Here is a 17,811-nt window from a genome sequence, read left to right on the forward strand (position 1 = left end):
AATATTATTTCTGAATAAATAACTAAGTAACATCATAAAGGTGCATGTTCTGTGAGAACAAAGAACAGTAGAGCTCCTCTTTGGCAGTATTAGCATCTCTGGTAGCTTCCGTGACTCATCAAGATGACACCTTCCTCTCTGGCTTATGCTATCAGCTGGGGAGGAGGGAAAGATTGTAACACAAAAAGTATTGACTCTGCTTTTCCAACTGAAATTCAAATGTCCCATTAACCTGTCTTTTAATGCATTGTCTTTATTGTGAATGGTAAAATGGCAATATGAAGATTTATCTATTGTATTGCTGCTTTGATATTTGGAGCCTGTTCTCATCTGCAGGCAATTTTTCTATTTTTGTCTCGTCCGAAGACACAATGCTGAAGTCTCACAGTGGAATGTAAACTGAGCCCTTCTCCCATGTACACAATAGCTTTAAGGTAATAACTTTGAGGGGTTATACCTTCTGAGTGTATGAGCCTTTTGTTATTTTTGTCTTTCTCTACTTTTTTTCTACCCTTTCCTTCTGATCTTTCCTTCTCTCTTGGAGCACTTGAGTCCCAAGAGCCCAGCTCTCTTATTCTCAATGACACTGTCACCTGTGCTTACTTTACTTCTTTCCTTTAGCCTTTCCCTCTGCTTTGTGTTCCTGACTCTACAGATACTTCTTCTTACCATCCCCTCAAATCCTGGGAAACAACCATATCTCTTCTGATCAGTCTAGGTCCTCTATACTTGCATATTGTCCTGCCTTTATTACCTTATTTAACCAAAAGTCACAGTCTTCCTCTTCCAGTTACCTATATGTTCCCCTACCTGGTGCTCTCCTTCCTGTCTACTATTTCCCTCACCTCATCACTTGAGTACCCTCTCTCTAACTATCAGCTTCTCATTTTTCTGTCTTGCCAATCAGATAGACCTGTGGCATTTTCAAGACAGTTTGGCTACCAGTGCCAAAGTTCTTTGATCTTTTGTCTGCTTCATTCCTCTGCTCTTTCTTCTGGTGATTATTTACTGATTGCCCCCTTACTGCACTGTAGCCTTTCCTGCACTTTAGGGCTTTGGTTTTTCTTTCTCTGGACAAAATCACTCAACTAGTTTCTGCCCTTAATATCACAGTTTGCTTCCAATAAGGATGAAACTGTGTGTGAATACTGCAGTATCTCCTTCACTTGTAGCCAACTTGTAGTCTTGTAGCCAACCCAATATTGCTTACAGGTTTTTGTTTTATACATGCATGGTGCAGAATATAGGGGCCTGAGTTCTTACCTTTGCCTATAACATCCAGGCTGCTACTACAGTGCAAACATTAGATTAATTGCTCTCTTCTAATTAGCATTTAGGGATCAGGTAAGTTTGGGAGCAGCTTAAAACAGTTGTAGCACAAATGAGGATCATTAAAAGAAAGTGATCTATGTAATAAAGATATGGGGATCTTTCCATGTGCATCTGACAGTCCTTTTGACTTTTCCAAAGACAAAGTCAGTGCTTAATCAAACCTCATCTGTATGAAAACATACAGGCATGAAGCACATGTTTTGGCTTACAGTGTACACAGGTAGGATGTCTTTGAATTTTGGAAGGGTCAGAGCCCAACTCAAGAGTAATCTTACTGACCACTGGATGTCACTGCGACATTACAGGAATGAAAATGAAGGCAAGGATTTTCAGAAGCATCCAAAGGATTCAGAAAGAAAGAATATAAGTCATTATGATCATCATTTCAGATTAAAGACCATTCGGAATGGCTTTTGAGAATTTTCTCGCTATCAGCTGGGAGCCTACATTCCACTGGAGTAGAGTGAGCTTTAACTTTGGAAGACAGGTACTCTAGTCTATCCAAAAAGTCTGTTAATTAGTGTCTTACTAGAATGTCATGTGTGTCTTTCAGAAAGGGGACTTCCAAAAGGGGTTGTGGTTACGCTGTTTTGTGCCATTGCTGTAGTTATCATTTCGATGATAAATGAAAATAAACTAGATGACTGAAATAAATAAATAGAACTGAAGGAGATTTCGAGAGACTTACTAATCTATCCCACGCTAGGGCTGAAATTAGATAATGTCAATGCTCATTTAATTTGTGCATAACAGCTACAGAGATTTCATACCCTCATTCATAAAATAAATTCAGACTGCTATTTTCAGATCATGATTCCCAAACTCGGTATTTTCTTTTTCTTTTTTCTTTTTTCTTTTTTCTTTTTTCTTTTTTTTTTTTTGGCAAAGAAAGCAAACTAAGGGATGTAAGGATATGCCATGACATATAAAATAGCCTATGAAAACAGTGACTGGTTATATAATGAGATAGTTTAAAAAAGGTAGTTGATTAAATAAGGAAGATAACAAGCTGAGATGACTGGGCTGTTTAGCCAATACCATAAAATGGAAAGCTAACAAATGAAGATGTGTGCCTTTAGCAGGATCACTTGAATTCAAGAGGATTATTTCACCTGAAGGTCAGACCTTACCAGGAAAGTCTGATAATAACATAACACATACTGTGGTAAGACCTACAGGACTTAAATTATCAGTGAGTCATAAATATGAAAATCAAGTCTGATCTTTTGTTACAGTTCGGTGTGGCTGCGTGTCAGTGCTGTGCTGAAATGCATATCCTAACTTGACTAACTTAAAACCAGGGCATTGAGCAAATCATCACAATTTGACTGCCACAGGTTTCTGAGCAGGTGAGAATTTTGGAGAGTTGTTGAAATTCCCCATAGCAGCTCCTGCTGTGTGTTGCCCACTTTTTTAATGATTAGATGTATTGATTAACATCCTGGGTGGAGTGTTCCAAATAGTGTCGTAGGAATTCCTGCTGAGGAGGCGATCAAATCCTACACAGATAAGACATCTATAAAGTTAATGGAAATAGTTTCTTCAGAAATGGTCATGTAGGACAGTCTCTTGTACACAAGTAAAATATTTAGGAGATGGTACGTGTCTGGTTAGAATATATCAGTCAAGTGGTGTGGGGCATATCTTCTAATCCAGCTGAGGATACTGAAGCAGGAACTACTGCAGTGGAGATTCCTGTCATCACCCAATAATGGCTGAGATTTGATTTCCATTGCAGAGGTTACTCTAGCCAAGATACCAGTACATGTATTTTTTTTCTTTTTTTTTCAAGCGGGTATTCGGTCCATGAAAGTCTGTTCAGTGCTGTACAGAATTAAAGCAAAATGTCTATCACATCACTGTGATTTTGCTGCGAAAATTATTAAAAAGAAAATACCTGAAATTTCAGGAGCAAATGATAGTATTTTCAATAATTTTAGTAATGTGCTTCTGAAACTTGCCATGCCCGAGCCAAGCCTCCTGCCCCTAAAACTGGAAGAGCACATCTTTTCAACAAGGCTTTTACTTACCTTACGTTGACTAATATATATTTTGATTCTCCCTGAATTCTTCAGCTGCAGTAGAGCTACCAGAACTCACTTTCTAACCTCAGAAACAATGACAGCTTTTCAAGGTTAAATAGTGCCTTCCACAGCCTCACTTCATTATGTCTTTTTCCTTTTCAGAGATCTGTGAATAGGGCTACACCTTAATTACTTCTCAAGTTTCTCCATAACTTCTCCTCTGAAAAATCAAAGCAGATATTATGCAAGAATAAACTAATGCACCTTCGATAGGAGTTCTGGCTTGTAGTTAATGCTACTGTGTATTTTGAAATGCCTTAAGAACTACAGCCAAATGGGAATCTCCAAGAACAGCTAGTCTAAAGGAGCTTTGCTTGACACAATGCCCATTGACAGAATTTCACAGATGGACAAACTTGAGTTTTATTTATTGCTCAAGTTATGCCAGAGCTTCATTTGTTATTAATGATACGGTAGTAAACACTTTTTCTCAGCTCAGAAGTTGAATAAACATAACTTTCCCTGCCCTGAAAGAAAGCCAAAATTGAGAGATGATGAATATTTATTGCCAAATTACTAGGCATAAATTCAACACCAAATGGGTAAATTGCTGAATATCAGCTAGAGCCTTCTGTGTCTCATGCCAAGAAAACAAAATGTTTCTTGTGAATCAAGAAGATTAATAGAAAATTCAGAAGTCTCAGAACATTTTATTCAGGTAAAGGGATGTGCAACAATTAAATGAGATGCAGATAGAGTTTGAGATTATGAAGTATTGGACAGAAGCCATTTCAGGAAAAGGTTCTATTACACACCAGTGCTGTTAAATAACAGAACCAAAGGATAGCATGGATTGATTTTCTTCTACTTATGAGTAGAGGCCTTGTCTCAGGAAAAACGGGGATATTTTTCATGGTAAGTTTGCTAGCAGAAAATCAGAAATAAACATCCTTTCTTTTAGGGGACACAAATCTTATCTGGTGATAGTAAATCTCTTATAGACACTACTTCACAGTTTCACATATATTTGGATTAGAAATTCATCTTCTCTGATATTTTTTCTATGTTCTGATTAACTTTTAAGAGGCTGTCAGTTCAACAAAAAGTGTTAATCTCTATTTCATTTCTTCAGATGCAGAATTTGTATGCAAAACACTCTCTTGGCCAGTGTATAAGAAGGTTTTCACTGACAAACTTTAAGTTTCTCATGGCCAACAGTCTAAGAGAAGGAAATACATTTTTTGAAATGACAAATTCTCTATGATGTTAATCTCTATATTTTGCTCATTTATGAAGTAATGCACACAGCTTATACGCAGTAATGAAAATAAGGAATCTTTGAAGAACCCAGCTTATTCTAGTCATTCTTCTCCTTAATATTCAGAAATGTAAACATTGCTACTTCAGACACACGATGAAAAGTACTGACAGGAGGCAGTGTATGAGGTTAGTCCCTCAGGTACTTCCAAGGACTATCAGCAAAGGGAAAGAGTAGCTTACATCCATGGCCTGCAACTGGTGACTATGCAGGTTCTGGATAGCAGAGTTTTAGCATTGACATCAATACAGGATGGCAATTATCTTTCTTTTGTTGTTTTGTTTTCTTCACTAAAAGGCTTGTTCTAATCAGATTTTTTCACCTTAAGGCATCACATGAAAACTGTCATTGAAGTCTGTGACTACATGCAGCATGTCTTTACACAAAGGGAAAGCCAAGGAACACTTCTGTTTTCTTGGAAGTGAGATTTAAGAAAGAAATCCAAGTAATATCTGTCTTCAGCAGCTAAATTATGCTGTACTTGGAAAGTTCTGCTTCAGAACCAGTTTTTTTTGATTGAGTGCCACATACTTATAGAAAGATTCAAGAGAAAAAAGGAAGGAAGGTTGGGTGAGAAGGAGAAGGTTTTTTTTTTCCTTTTTTTTTTTTTCTTCCTTTTTTTTAAAAGTGTTTGGAACTATTATCACAGCACAGAGTTCCCTTCTTTCAAGGAGAAGAATAAAAGCAGGAGATATTGCCTACCAGCTCTTGTATGTTTTGGTGGTGTGTGTATTGCCAGTTCTCATATGTATTGATAGGGCAAGTGCAACAGTCCTTGGAGATGATCCTCATGCAACCAGTCCTTGGGTAGTCCTTGGGGCTGTACTGTGGCATTTAGAAAGAGCAGAGCTGTTTCTTTACACTGTGCACTGCTGAGTACTGCTGGGATATAGGTGCCTGTTTTCATGTGAAAGAAATGAGTGAATGAATTTAATTAGTCATTAATTTGATTCCTCTCAAGTGTGAAGTTGTTTGACACTCAGAAAGCCAAGGGGCTGACTCTGCTCTCCATTACATCCTGTTCAAAATAATGAAAAAAAGCAGTGCTTTATTTATTTATTTATTTATTTTAATAAAGAACACTGCTTGGAATGGCCTTAATAACTTTCAAATCTCCTTAAAAGGAAAGTGACTTTCCTCTAAAACTTCATCTGCAGACATTTCTGCTTCAGATCCTCAGCCATGCTGACCCCCCAAACTGTGATTACAATGTGATTTAAGTACATATTTTCTTAACAAGTACAGTGCCCATTCTGCCAGCCAAAGATAGCATGACATTTTGCTGCCACAAGCATGTTACAAATAACCTTCTCATTTTTGGCTATACAAAAGAGCAGTGAAGATGACTCAGAATGAGCAATGGAGATTTTTGTCACAGATTTTCTCTCTGCGTCCATGGAAGTGAGGTGAGTGATAACAAGTGCAATTTAGAGCATGTTTAAGTCCCCCTCTGCCTCCCAGGCAGGTGTGTACACTCTGCTCCTTGGTGTTTGCAGCATGACAGCCAGGTGGATAGGAACAGCTGGGGACAGAAAGGTGTGCACAAAGGGTGTGTGTGCAAGGGCCCCTGGACTCACCTGGACTCATCTCTTGGCTGAGACAGTAGGCTGAGTCTAGAGGACTGTAATCATGCGGTCCTCAAGATTTAAGGGAGATTTAGGCAAGCTTCATGTTCCTTGGTCTTGGTATCTTGGGACCTCATGCTCCTAGCTTCTTATATTTGTATTTTCTCTTGAACATTTGTTTATTTGTTTGTTTGGGGGAATCTCCTTGTGTTTTCTGCATTTATGCTTCATGGCAGGTGCTTAAAAGATTGGTTGAATAAATTACAGCACTTTCCTCTGGCTGCCACAATCCTCAGCATATGCAAGGTCAGATCTTCACTGCAGAGGAAACATATTTAGCAACATGGTGATTTCCTTCTAGGAAAGAGATTACCGATCACAGTAGATTTCTACAGCAGGTGAATGCGTCATTCAGATTGAATAATTTATTTTAACTATTTAGCCTCATAACCTGCTCACAGTAAGCCCAGAATATTCAGAATGTTCTTATGCTTGCTGTTAAATTGTTTCTTCTATTTTTTTCCCATTGGTTTGTTTTACTGACTTTCTTGCTGAACTGTGACTTGGCCACATGAGTTCAGGAATGAACAATTGTGCAAACTCTTTCTTTCCATATGTAGATTAAAAAAAAAAGAGAGGTTTTCTTGCATTTCATTTTGAACATTTGTTTTCCATAAACGCTTAGCATTAGTCCATAAAAATTTCATGGGCAGTGACCTCGAAATTTATGTTTTATAAAAGATCAACAGATAATAAATAAAGCATTGGTACTCTACCTTATGGACAGAACTTCTGAACAATTGTACTTTTGTGTGTTATACTTTTTTTTAAAAAAACCCAACAATCTAAAATCTGATATAGGAATATCCAGTAGATATTGTCAAGTTTTTTGATCTGCAAAAATAATGACATTTATTTCAAAGCATGGATTTGACAAAGTGACATGAAAATATTACTTCAGCATTCCTCATGACCATCTTCCTTGGTGGGAAGGCTTAATACTATAATTCCTCTTTGGCAGTGGCCTGACCTACAACCTACAACCTGACCAGTCCATCTAGTCAGACTATCTGAGCACAACTTCTGAGGTCTCTTCACTGAAGGCTAATTTTATTTTTAAATAGAAGCAAGATGACTTAAATGAAATGAACTAAGCAAAAATGCCATATTCAGAGACTCATAGAATGGCTTGGGTTGGAAGGGACCTCAAAGATCACCAAATTCCAATCCCTCTGCCACAGGCAGAGATGCAATACTAAACTTGCATGAGTATCATTTGTCTTTTGCTGAAAGTTATAGAGACCTGGGAGCAAAAATGAGATGGTCTGTGCTAGTAAGGATTAAAGACTATGGCAGAAGAGATTAGACATTATGGCATAGCCTGGCAACCGCCAAGCAGTCTGCTTTGTGTTTGCTCCCTTCTGTTGACAGTCTGCCTACTCAATCAGGGACCTGGAGAAATCTTGTGGGGGTGATCCAGCCAAGCCATGCACTCTTTGAGCAATGTCTTGTTCTTATGCCACAAATGGTCTATTAAGTTCCTGCAAATCAGGGTTCCTTGTCACTACTTCTGCAGCTGGGGCATTTGGGTCCACAAAGAATGTGAAATTAAGGCACCATATGCTGACACTGCCTCCTGCTGCACAGCAAATCTTTCTTTTCTGGTAGAAACCTGCTCTTAATTTTCCACGTGAACTTCCAAGGAAAGTATTTCTGTTCTCTGGCTAGTGACTTTTCCACATCAAATACACAGTGGCTGGGGAAGGAAGCTGGTGGTTAGTGAATCTGTACATCCTTGCAGGGATCTTTGTCCCTTGCTTGTCCTGTCTGAGTACATGCTGGAAAATGCTGTGTCACCAGTCTGAGTGCCTGCAGAAACCAAGACACAAAGGAGCAGGTGTGAGACACCGACCCTTTTCTGTGCCCCAAAAGTCTGAAACTTCACAAAAGGTTTGCCCAGTGCTGTGTGCTGAGAGTTGCTCCAGTTTTGGCTGTGGTCCTCTGGTCTGTGCTTTTCACCACAAAATTACTTTGCATTATCTACTTATTTTCCTTATTATGAATATCTGGTTGAGTATTTATGTTGCTTGTGGTACTCTACATTCACAGGAAAAAGAGGAAAACAACAGACTTGGTGGAGTGGGACAAAGGTCTGGTGCCTATACTGAGTTCTGAACTTTTTAAGAGAGATTTTAATTACATATGTGTGAGCATATGTGAATGTGTGAGGAAGAGATGAAGCCTAGTACAGTTTAAATGCTGTCAGATGTTTTATAGCTTTGATATTGTTCTTTTTTTTTTTTTTTTTTTCTGCAAAGGCTGATAAAATACAAGTGCCATTTAGACACAGGATTTGCAGTTACTTTAGTATATGCCCTGAAAACATGCGTATCTACAGGGGATAGTAGTTCATGGAGAAAACAAGTTAGTACTGAGAAGTTCAATTATTCTCCTGAAATATCAATAATGTAGCTGGAAGAAAGAAAAAACAACAGGCCACTTCCTATATTGGATGTATTCTCAAAATGTCTATAAAGGCTTGCTGCCAGCAGCAAGAAAGTAATAACTATAAATGTTGCTCAGTGGGAGGACTTAGTGATAGAGCCCCTGTTTGAAATTTTACCGAAGCCCTGTCAACACAGTGCTAACTTGCATGGTTTTGCATTTTTATTTTGATTATTATTATTTCTATTATTCTTGACAGGTGCACAGGTTGGTAGGTGAACTCAGGGTCTCCCTCCTGGCTTGGCTCTCTCTGTCTTTTCAAGTCACTCGGTATAAACCTGCAGTTTTCTGGCCCTGAGCTCTGATGAAATTCATTTTAAATATACTGTTCTTGACGGTCCCTATAGCACACTTCATGTACCTGTTGGATCCTCTTAAAGAAAGCTTAAGTGTCAGAGTGAGCAGTGTAATTGTGTTCTTTAAGTAATTAACAACTGTTTCTGCAATTCCTTTTAACTGGCAGTTAGGGTTGAATTCTTTAATTAAAACAAAACAAAACAAAACCAACAAACATTTTCCAGGCTGCCTGTGACAAAATTCTATGTGCCTGGGCTCAACAATACAAGATCTCGTGCACAGGAAGGAATCAATGATTACTGTGGGATTGCACATCACACGTGGTTGCTGACACAGCTTCTCCATCTTGTGGGACAACCTTTTGGCAGAAGAGCTCCTGAGGAATGTTCTAGGCTTACCTCTGAGGAAGAGAGGTTGCTGACCTGAGGCTCTCCAATAGAGACTGAAAACAGATGGAAATGAATGAATGATTTCCCCCCCCCCCTCCCCCTCCCCTCCCCCCCCCCCCCAGGAGCTTAAAATGAACAATAGAGTCTATCTCTTCTCTTACTTTTTCATTTTTTTTTAATAACCATTCTCGAGGTTTTTAAAATGTTTTTATATTTATTTTACATATTTCAAAATAAAATTTATTAGCTCAATACCTCTAATTATGCATGATGATGAGTCACGTGTTGAATGTGCTCCTACATTTTCCTCACTTGAATCTCTATATATACTTACCTAATTTGACAGCAGTGGCATGACTAGATGTTAAATGAAATTCATCTTGTGAATGTTAACTCTAACAGCACAACAAGGACTTTAAATGTCTGATCCCTTCAGCTTTTCCCTGTTTCCTATTGTGGGGATCATTGCTTTAAACAACCCAAGCTCAGAAGACAAACATGAATATGGAGACGGATTGGTGTGAATGTAATGGAGGCTTTCAGTGCAACTACTAATGCATAAATTTATATAATGCCAGTGCAGTTACTTTGGGAGTGGACATGAGGTACTCCACCAATGTTTGCCCAAATGAACTCTCTCATAAGCAAATGTAGTGTGTACTACACACATAATGTAGTAAAAGGAGCAATGTTTTAAGGCACTGAGAATCTTGTTGCTTCTTTCGCTAGATTTTTTTTCTTTTTACTATTATGAAGCCTCATACATATATGCAATAATACATATACATATATACATATATACATATATACATATATACATATAATACATATAATACATATACATATACATATAATATAATAATACATATATATGTACATAGTACATATATGCAATAATAAACACACACACATTCATGCGTGAATATACATAAAGCCCTCTTTGACTGAATTATAGCAAGAACTGAAAAAACATTTCTTAAATTTTTAATAATTTTTTAGAATCATAGAATGGTTTGGTTTGGAAAGGGCCTTTAAGATCACGTAGTTCCAACCCCCCTGCTATCGGCAGGGACACCTCGCTCCAGACCAGGTTGCTCAAAGCCCCGTCCAGCCTGGCCTTGAATGCTTCCAGGGAGGGGGCATCCACAACCTCACTGAGCAACCTGTTCCAGTGTCTCACCACTCTCACAGTGAAGAATTTATTTCTAATATTTAGTCCAAACCTACCCTCTTCCAGTTTAAAGACATTTCCCCTTGTCCTGTTGCTGCCTTTATAAAAAGTAGCTCCTCAGCTTTCCTGGAAGTCCCTTCAGGTACTGGAAGGCTGCTATAAGGTCCCCCTCCCAGAGCCTTCTCTTCTCCAAGCTGTTTTCATAACAGAAAGGGAACAACTACAGTTTTCAGCAGATCAAACAATATCTTTGGAAAATAAGGAATTTTTATGCAGTTCCATAGTCTTCTATAAATAGAGTGTGAGTTTTCATCAAAAAGGATTCATTATTATTATTATTTTGTATTTTAATATCTGAGGGTACCTGGTTTCTTTCCTAGGTATTTGAAATATCTTACTTTTTCTGTGTGCACTGAAAAAAATATGCAGTTAGACTGGACTAAAAGAGAAATTTCGGAATCACAAAATGCACTTGAGGCACACATTTGTGAGAGGCAAAGCTCAACACTGCACTTTGGACAATGGGTGGGTTAGGTTATAAGGAGGACTGCTTTAAGCAGTCACCCAGGTGATCAGCTGAAATCACTTGCCTTATACATGTTATTCTTTCATTAAAAGGTCAAATAAAATTGTGCTGGAAACCCAGTGGGTACTTTGAATGGCTAGTTACTCAGAATGGCCTTTTGGGGGTGGCATTAAGGAGAGCATCAAATTCAGGTTTTGTTGTGTTTTGTCCCGTAATCATTTTCAGACTAAAAGAAATAACTAGAAACCAATGAACGAAGCATTGTTTTCTTAATGAAGCTATCACACTGAGCTATTCTTGTCATTTGCACTTCTACTAGAGGATAGATATGTGTCCTCATGTCCTCTTTAAAAATACAGAAAAGCGACTGTGTGCCCCTCTGCGTGATCCCTTGCTATTGCAAAGAAGCCAATCATACAGGTTTTCAGAAATGGTTCAATGTCTTTGTTTTTTAAACAGTAAGGTTTTCTGCAATTATCTATCCTCCTATAAGTAAAATTTTCTGTTATTATCTATCCTACTGGAGGGTTTCACTCCCTGCTTTGATGCTATTAAACTTCTCTGTGAGTTCAGCTTAAATTCATCCTTGATGGATATTGTAATCACTTATTTATCACTTTGAACAATGTTCTTGAGGCTGTGCTCACTTGGAATATAAGCCCACGGGTATTTGGAGAGAGCAATTATATTCTTGCTAAGTCTTCACTGTGCATGACTAAACAAGGTAAGTTCTTCTATTTCCTTAGTCCAGTGAGCTCCTTCTTCCTTGTATAAGACCAACAGCTTCTCCTCTTGCTTTTCAGTTGAGCTTTCTCAAATGACAGTGACCAGAGTTGGATGGACTATGTTAGCTGAAATTTTCTTTGTGCCCTGTACATTATCATTAATATCTGGAGAATACATGTCCTGATGCATCATTGAACTGTGCTTGCTTTGCTTCTGATTCCAGAGTCTTAGTGACTTGTAGGCATTTGGTCAGGAGATTAGAAGGCCTGAGTTCTTCTCTTCAGATATTTTGAGTTAATGAGAATTGATTAAAACTGTTGGAGCATATTGCAAGCTCTTGTTACATTAATTCATGCAGCATATTGAAATAAAGTAGATATGAAATCCCCTGAACATTTTATTTTCACTTGGGTTTTCAGCCTGTTCCAGTGGGTGGCACAAGAAGCACAAATTAAAAACAGGTAAGTTTTTCTCACAGCATATTCTAGCATTGTTGCCAGTAATTACTGTAGTTCTTAGTTAAAAATAATAAGAGAGTCATGAAGGTAAGGAAGTGCATTTCTAAATTGAGTGAGGATCCCTCTAACATGACACTGCTCAGCAGCTTTATGAGCTGTTTGGTACCAAATGTGTATGAATACTTCAGTATTTTTTATATCCAGCAGTGCCTGCAGGTACAGATTTGAAAGGGTCAGGCTCAGAACTTGCCATCTTGAGAGTCCTGTGGTGGAGGCCAGGCTTGCTGGACTTTTTGTGTGAGAGCCGCAGAACTAACCTGGGCTGTACCTATTGAATGAAGGCCCTGTATGTGCTGTGAATGTGGGCTTTCACTGCAATATTTTCTGGCAGAACTGTGTGTGTATGCATGGTATTTGTAATTTTGGCAGTTTTGAAATTATCTTTATTATATTCAATTCCAAGTTCACAGCTAAGCCTGAAAAAAAGAAACTGAAAATGATCTTGCATAAATGCTGCAGCTAAGGCATTGCCCTGCAGAACATCGTACCCTAATGTTTTATGGGAGGATACCTGAGGTGCTGTGTGCAAGTTTATGATGGACGTACAGATACTCTATCCATTAAGACACATCCACATGACTGATGTACAACTGAGGACTTGAAAAGAACAACTTACATTTGGTTCTTAGATATATGGGCAAAACTGAACCTTGCTATGATAGGAGGATTGATTTTTTGGTGAGAAATCCCCAGTGAGGGATCACTGGGGATTTCACCCATCTTACAGGGTTGGAAACATCACTGTGCATTTCAGATAAGTGATAAGGGAGACTGGGAACATTGCTGCAGGTTTCAGCAGGCCTGGAGGAATCAGTAGGTCTCTGTGTCATGCTATACTTGCCACTCCATGGACTCTCCTGTGAAGCAAAAAGACTACAGATGCCGGACGGATTAAAAAAGAAGTTGCCTGTTTTGGCCATGACCAATTCTGCAACCAGCAGTCTGCTGGGCTGTTGAAAATCTACTACTTCTACTGTTGGAATGGACCTTAGATGCTGAAGGAAATATGTGATGGTATCAAAGAAGGAAGACATGAGAACAGAGCACAGAAGAATTACCGACCGGAAGGAAATTTAGTAACAAACTCTACAGTGCAGTATTTTCCTGCCTGAGCAAACCAACTAGCCAAAGTTAACATGTCTCTGGGAGGTAGTTATTCTATCACAGAGAAATTGTGATGAGATCTGGACAGCTTCTGGCACAAAGCTGTTAGACTTGGCAGGCAGAATTGCCCAGTCTTCGGGCCACTGGTGCTTAGTGTCCCATTGGGAGATATGAGCTGGTAGCAATTATGCGCAACAGAGCTTCTCTGGTCTCCTTCTTTTCACTGAGGAGACTTCAGGAAGCATGAAGATGCATCACTTCTGAGATCTGAAATGCTGGTTTCAGAGGGTTGTGTGCATTTGAGTGGCTGGCAAAGTACCTGGAGTAGGAATGATTCAATTCTGAAGTGCTGTGGCTGCAGAGTCCGTGCTCTTGGGATTTGCTGGCTGTAGGGAGGCTCACCATTAGGGTAAAGTGGAATGTGTCTTGGGATATTCACATTTGGTTGCTTTTCACATTTTACAGGGCCATGAGACTGACAGATACAGGTTTCTAATAGATTTGAAAGGCTGCTGAACCTTCCCTATAATTGGGAAGGAAAGGAAAGAAGAAAACACGGAGAGGAAAGAAATGGTGAAGAAATGGCAGTTAAAAGCCCTTGGAAATATGGAGGGGATTTAAATCTGGAGAATATTCCGTCACTGTTTTTTTTCTGCATCTAAGTGTTAATGCACGACAAATAGTCAGAAGGTAGTTTTATTTCTAGCTGTCACTGATTCTGAAGCTCGTATTATCCAGCTAAATGATGGAGAAGAGAGAACATATGACGCTGCATTATGAAACTATGAAGAATCATTTATTTCACATAAAAAATAACTACGGAAAGATTAGAAGAGAGAAAGAAAATGGAAATAGAGGCTTTGAATCAGCAACCTCACATTAGGCACAATCATGCAGCTCTTAGAGGCTGAGGTGTCAGTAAGGAATTGGAATCTGATTGGGATCTGAGTCAAATCCATAGAGAAAGACTAGTATGAGACCTTTAAGTTTAACCTTGAATAGCACAGCAGGTCACCTAGCCCTGTGTGGAGGAGCCCTGTGGGTTGTTCTCTAGTAATGCTGTGGGTGGCGTAGCATCCATAGTGCAGCTGCAAGACCCACCAGAAGCAGAGGGCAGGTGCAGCTCAGAATGGGTGTCCATCGGAAGTGGCAGTGATGTCCCATCACTGTGAAGCACTGTAACTCAAGCTGGAGACATGTTATGGGGGGGGGGTGACCCTACAGGACTATTCAGCAGGCAGGATTTGCTAATTACTTCATGTTTTCTGGGGTAAAATTTTAGCAGAAAAGAGTTGTAGTAATGCTGTGATTTTTTATCACTTCTCTGCACTTCCAAACTGTGTCCAAATTTCCTTCAAATTCAAATTCTTCTGTGCTCTGGTTCCCTGATGCTGGCAGAGTGCCTGGAGGGGTGAGCTGGATTGGATGGTGGAATTTGTGAGTGGTACAGGGTATGGTGACTGCTGATATTCCCAGCTGCTCCCCATCACCATCTCTATGGTAATGGGGCTGTGTGCCCATTGCCCATCACTACGGACTGCATCATCATCAGTAGTTCCTTTCCCCTGGCTAGCTGGCACTCAGCTTCCTCCACTTTTCTCTCCCTGGGGAGGTTCTGTCCTAGGAGATGGAGGAGAGCAAGGGCACAAGCCTCTCTACATCAAGGGGGTGCATGCAGCTGGAAGAACTTAAGTTAGTAGAAGAGGTTGGGGAAGGAAGGAGGCCAGGTCTGTTGGCTTTGTCCCATACCACTGCCAATTTAGTTCTTTCCATAGAAAACCCCAAAGGAGAAAACCATCATCCAGATCTAAATCTCTCTTGGAGAGCTCAGAGTCTGAGCATTCTGGGGTTGCTGCAGGCAGATGAGCAGATCTAGCTGGGATCTTTTCCCTATTTTCATTTCATTCCCGTCCTCACATAACAAGTCCTTGTGCATTCTCATCATGGTGTATTCACACAAGCAGAGCAGCAAGCCATATGCCCTGAGTTGGGCAGCTGCATTAGTGTTGCTTTGGTGACTGCATTTCACAGTCATAAGGGAAAGAGAGGTGAAGTTGCTGTAGGCTGCGTTTTGCTTGTTTCAGCTTTGAATTCTGACTTTCTGCTATAGAGCTGTTTTTATTCCCACAGCAGCAGGAGAGATGTACAAAAATAAAAGTATTCAGGATGACAAAGGGCTGAGAAGGGGTGTCACTTGGTGGCTCGTGAAAACTATCCAAGCAAAGCAGGTCGCATAACTATGCAGTACCCTTAGGGAGATAGATGCATTTTTTCCCCCTGCTATTCAGTAAGTGACCCAGTTTGTGATAGTTTTCAATATAATGCAGCAACTTTCTCTTACATGAGCAGATGGAAGAAATCAGCAACTTGGTTACACCAGTCTGTAAGAAAAGCAAAAAACCCAAGAAGCAAATCAATCTGTAAGACAAGCATTATCGTCCAAAAAGAGAAAGCTACATTTGATTTTCTGACAGAGATATGGGTCAGTTCTGCCATAAAGACCCTTTCCATGTCACACTTATGAAGCGCTACGCTTGAGGATCAAAAGGACTCCATGACAGTGCATGTTTTTCCTGTTGCCTGCTAGTACTAGACAGTTTGAACTCATCCACATGTAATTTTTTATGTGTAAGCTGTCTAAGTTAGCCCAGAAGCATGCTAAAATTAAATTAGCAACAATTCATCAGCCAGAACAAGAGAATAATGTACAGCACAACCTGTCTGGTGGATGCTTGCAGCCCAGAAGGCCAACGGTATCCTGGGCTGCACCAAAAGAGGGGTGGCATCAGAGAGAGAGAGGTGATTATTCCCTTCTACACTGCCCTTATAAGGCCCCACCTGGAATACTGCATCCAGACTGGGGGCCCTGGTATGAGAAGGATGCAGAGCTGTTGGAGTGAGTCCAGAGCATGGTCACAAAGATAATCAGAGGGCAGGAGTACCTCTCCTATGAAGACAAGCTGTGGCTAGTCAGTCTGGAGAAGGCTACAGGGAGACCTCATTACAGCCTTCCAGTACTTGAAGGATGCTTATAAACAGGAAGGGAACTGACTTTTTACATGGTCTGATAGTGATAGGACAAAGGGGAATGGCTTTAAAAGAGGGCTGATTTAGGTTAGATGTTAGGAAGAAATTCTTTACGCAGCGGGTGGTGAAGCGCTGGCACAGCTGCCCATAGAAGCTGTGGTGCCCCATCCCTGGAGGCATTCAAGGCCAAGTTGGATGGGGTCCTGGACAGCCTGAGCTGGTGGGGGGGAAGCTCTGCCCATGACAGTGAGTTGGAGCTTGATGGTCTTTAAGGTCCTCACTAACCCAAATCATTCTGTGACTCTATATTACTAATAGGTATAGAAATCAGATCAGGGAAGTTCCTGACTTTCTAGCCAGTATTTTAAGGTTGGAGTATTTGGTGCAAAAATAAACTGCATTACCCATGGATAATCTATTTCCAAAAGTTTCTGTTCTGAAGGCTTCTTTAACTTCTTTATATCTGTTTTGGAGTATTATGCTGGCAGAGAGAGTTGGCTCAGTAGATCTGCATGCACGAGTCATAACGAGGACTGCAGGAAATATATTTTAGGATGGGATTGTCTAAAATAGACCACAGGTGACCTGTCACTGGGCATTAGTATACCTAAGGATAAGTTGTTCTCTGAACCCCAAGGAAAGACTTATCTGGACTTTCCAGGCAACTGTGACAAACAAGACTGTTCTTGCCTGAGGCAAAAACCAAAGTTTTCTGGGTAATCTGCTCCACACCTTGCTCACTGAAAATGGACAAAATTGTGGCTGTAATGCAAAGAAATTACCTCTGAAATGAGTGAAGGGGGGTGGGACTGAACTAGTGCCTCACTGGTGCACAGCAGAAGTGAAATTCAAAGTGGGAAAGTTTGTGATAATACACGCCAGAGGAAAGAGCAGAAATATACAAGCATAAGGAATCTACCAGAATCACTGCAGTGTTAGTATAGTGACTTCCCAGTTTGTTGTTGGCTCAGATGATATTTGTGTGGGTTAAACAAAGCAAAGTTGATGAAAGGAGTGCAATAAATGCTATGAGGAGAAGAAATGTGGATAGGATTTTAACTTCTGTGTCGTTTTGAAAATGAAGCAGTGATTTTCCTAAGTTTTTTCTACAGAGTTACAAATACAGGTAGTCCATAAGAATGTGTTAAAAATAAGCCCAAATATTCTTTGTTTTCCAGTTCTACTGGAAGTCTGCAGGCAGCAACTGCACGGGAGATGTGAATAATTGATCTTACTGTCTGTCCCCCGGAATCAGCCATTTCCATCAGTCAGCAGGTGAGCAGGTACTGCTGCCTCAAATTCAGTCCAG

Source organism: Tympanuchus pallidicinctus, unplaced genomic scaffold, assembly GCF_026119805.1.
Source record: "Tympanuchus pallidicinctus isolate F22 unplaced genomic scaffold, pur_lepc_1.0 scaffold14, whole genome shotgun sequence".
In the NCBI taxonomy this organism is placed as follows: domain Eukaryota; kingdom Metazoa; phylum Chordata; class Aves; order Galliformes; family Phasianidae; genus Tympanuchus; species Tympanuchus pallidicinctus.